General features: G+C 36.3%; 1 pseudogene; it reads left to right on the forward strand.

Moving 5' to 3' along the window:
• Positions 1-202: 202 nt before the first annotated feature.
• LOC119579764 lies at positions 203-3,544 on the forward strand (annotated as a pseudogene).
• Positions 3,545-4,277: the final 733 nt, after the last annotated feature.

The raw sequence follows: 4,277 nt of genomic DNA on the forward strand, positions 1-4,277 counted from the left end.
TGATCTCTGTAGAAGTGGAAGAATGTTGTAAATATATGAAACTATAAAATTTAAAATTGCCATACTATTGTCTATCAAAATTAGATACGATTAGCAAAACTGTAAAATTGTTCCATTTTGGGATTGCATCTGGACTGATTTGTAGAGAGAGTAGTACCATTTTGGTACTAATTCTAATTCTCTTCAGGTGTCCAGGACGAGAATGAGATTAAAGAAGACAGAGGTGTGCCAGACATGTGCCAAAATCAAGAATGTATGCCAGACCTCCTTCTGGATCTGGAGTATGGGCTCCCCACTCAGGTTATATAGCTTTTTAGATTAATATATATTTTTAGATATCAACCAAATATCTTGCTGTTAACTCTAGGGATAAATTACCATGGTTGAAATGCAGTGTTAACTTTCAGATTAGTTGTTTAGAAAAGAGAACTGTATAATATAAGGAGAATTTTTAAAGGGTAACGAAACTCACCACATAGATTTTAGACCTATTATTGTTGTACTTAATGTAATAAAAATAACGATAATGTGGGCAGACATCCTTTGATATGTAGCCTCACCCTATGGGTTCTCTAGTTTGTCACACCCCACTGTCCCACTACGGTATGGAACTCCCAAACACTACATCAGAATTTGGATGCCTTATCCATTGAGCCTTTTGACACATAAAATGATAAGAAAGAAGCAAACATAATCAAGTTATAATTGCATGTATGGGAAAAAATAAAGTAAAATATTAAAACTTAGTGAGAGTGTGCTTTCTGTATGTTACAAGTCTTAAAAAATATGTTTTTTGTACAAAGTAAAGTAGTTTGGATTATTTATTTAAAAATTTCACATATCATTTAGAGCTGTATTAGTGTGATAAATTATGGATTGTATATTCTGATGGGTTTATAGCAAATTATATGCATACAGACAGGTAATTTTATTTTTTCTTGATTCATCAACAACAAAGGGTATGAGTTTACTTACACACACACACACACACACACACCACACCACACACACACCCCACACACACACACACACCAAAACACACACACACACCCCACACACACCACACCACACACACACACACACACACACACCCCACACACACACACCCAAAAATATGTATAGGTATGGGTATGGTATATGGTAAAAATGTATGTGTAAAATGTATGTGTATTTTGTATGTGTATATGTATGTGTATATGTAATGTGTATATTAGTGTATATGTATGGTGTATGTGTATGTTAATGTGTATTTATATGTATATGTTATTGTATTGATATTGTATGTATATGTGTATGTTTTAAAATTATATAAATTATATATATTATATATATATAAATATATATATATATATTTTTATATATATTATATTATATATATATTATATATAAAATTATATATTTTATTGTAGATATATATTAGATATCTGTAGAAAATTATATAGTATTATATTTTGTGATATTATATGTTTTATATTATTTAATATATATGTATTATATATATGTATATATGTTTATGTATATTTTTGTGTTTATCTATTTTTTATATATATTATATCATATATTATTATTATATATATAGTTTATATATATATATCTTTATATATATTTTATTATATATTATATATATATCTATTCCTTTTTATCTTATATTCTATTATTACATTATATATATTATTATATTTATATATATATATAATATATATATATATATATATATATATATAAAATTTGGTTTTTCCCATGGAAATCACATGAACCAAATGTCTGGGTATTAGGCTTCTGTGAGTAGCCTCTCTAGTGGGCGATGGCTTGTAGGCTGGGCAGTGATAAGACTCTATGCCTCCTATTTGCAATGTTTTTACTCTTTTTATTCATAAGCTTTTTTTTTTTTTTTTTTTTGCCATTTTCCAATGTCCATATTTGCTATTTGATTTGCATTATCCAAGTAGTAATAGACTGTTTTCTTTGCACAGACACCATATCGTCTCTTTAAGGTAGTCTACTACTCAGTGCAAGAAAAATAAAACTATGTAACACTTTTGTGTAATTAAAATTTCTTTTTTCACATATTAAATTTTCTGTTACAACATGGTTGCCAGGAATACAACTTTGAGCATGGAAATTCCCAGATAAGTCAATAAACCTCCCAGAAGTTTTGTGGACTTGTAAATATAGAACAAAGGTAGATTGATATAAAACTCTTAGGGGGGATTTTATTATTACTTTACTGTTCTTAGTATATGTTTACTTGTAATATGATACAAGAAAAAACTTTCACCCACAGGTACGAGACTCAGCTCTTACCCCTAGCAGATGAGATGCCAAAGTGATGTCAATAAAGAGTTCTACATCCAGAACATGGAGAAACAGATGGCGCTACTCTGATGGTAGCACAGCAGGAGGATTTTTAGGCAAAACAAAACACATTCAGAGATGCTCCTGCTTTCTGGCTCGTACAACACCATACTACAAGCGGAACCGGCCCCACATTTGCTCATTCTGGGTGAAGGTGAATGCAAACGAGGTGAAGAATGTCCGTACCGCATGGAAGCCCACTGACCCTGATGACCCCTCTGGCTTGGATCAGAATATCAAGGACCGTTACTATGGTGTCAATGATCCTGTTGCTGACAAGTTACTGAAGAGGGCTGCAGCCATGCCCAGGCTGGAACCCCCAAGAGGAAAAGTCCATCACTACATTGTATTGTGGTACCTAGGTGACAGGATTGGTGAGAAGGATTTTTGCGAGACCATTTCTACCATATGGGGAGCTACGCAGTGTAAATGTGGGGGCAAAGCAGCAGTATGCCTTTGTGCAATTTTCCACACTTCTGCTGCAGAACTTGCTGCAGAGCGCAACCTTCAACAACTTATCATTCAGGGAAGGCGGCTCAACATAAAATGGGGCCCGGGCCCGCAGGCCAGACAAGGTGGTCTTGGCATTGGGGGGCATTGAAGGTCTTGAGGGAGAGGGGGTGGCTCCAAAACCTTTGGAGCCATTTCCGGGCCTGCCCACACTACCTCCACCTCCAGGGGAACTTCAGAACAACTTCTTCAATCTCCCCTCACAGGCAGCCAGCAAAACCCCCTCCCACCAGGACAGGCCCAAAGCTGTCGCTGGGAAACCATAAATCCGACCCCCTATGCCTCCAGGCCAAGCTCCTCCCAGACCTCCTTTTCCCTCCTCCAGGCAGCCTCCCGAGGCCCTCCTCCTGTGAGTGGTCCCCTTGGCCCACGTCCCCCCCCAGGGTTTCCCCCTGCTCCTCCAGGTCACCTGCCACCCCTCCAGCCCCCTCCTTTCTTCCCCCACACCTTCGTGCCCCACTTCGCCCCCCACCAGGAGTTCCCCTCCAACATACTTCCCCAGCCACCTCCCATCCCAGGTGTAGGACCCCCTCCTCCCCTCACAAAATGGCATCATCCACTACCCCTCGAAAGATCCCACAATGGGGGCCAATCCAGACAAGAAATAGATATGTACATAGGACGGACTGATTAGCTTTAGTGACTAATTTTAATGATAAATGTTAGTTTTTTTTTTGTTATTTTTATTATGGAAATATTTATCATTGTCAATATGGATTAAATAATTAATGTAAATTTGAAATCACAAAACTTTTGGATTAGGAAATAGGTCTGTAACAAAATTAAAATTACATATTCTGAATGTTTCTCCTTAATGTCATTTTTACATTTCACAGCTACCCAATATATATGCTGGGATTTTATTGATAACAACAGCTCTAGTATTTTGACAGACTTCTTTCTTTTGATATATAAAATGTATATTTTTTAAATGGAAATGGCCTGTTTAAAAAAAATAAATTTAGATAAATTTTTTCTTTTCCTTCTAGAATTCTATATCTCTAGTTGATTAATTTAAAAGGCAGCAGATACTCAGCATTAATCCATATACATATATATATGCATGAGTACCTAAGTAGTTCGTTAAACCTGCGTCGGTAATGCCACGAATATCATATGACGATCTTTGAATGGTAAAACACTCTTCCGTGCTAATACTGTGATTTTCGGATGTGGGCTGCTTGCAGCTTACTCGACCTCAGAAGGCATTTAATACAGTGCATTATGAATCATGGGAGATCCTGAGACTAAGAGGCATTCCAAAAAGGATTACTGGATTAATAGCAAGCCTGTATCTGGTACTGAAGTGCTGTAAAGTGTGGGGGGGGCCTGTTGAGCTTTCTCACTGTTAGTTCAGGAGTGAATAAGGCTGTGTTCTTGTACCAACTCTTTTCACACTTGCATGGTCTGAT

This window comes from Penaeus monodon, chromosome 12 (genome assembly GCF_015228065.2).
Source record: "Penaeus monodon isolate SGIC_2016 chromosome 12, NSTDA_Pmon_1, whole genome shotgun sequence".
Lineage (NCBI taxonomy): Eukaryota > Metazoa > Arthropoda > Malacostraca > Decapoda > Penaeidae > Penaeus > Penaeus monodon.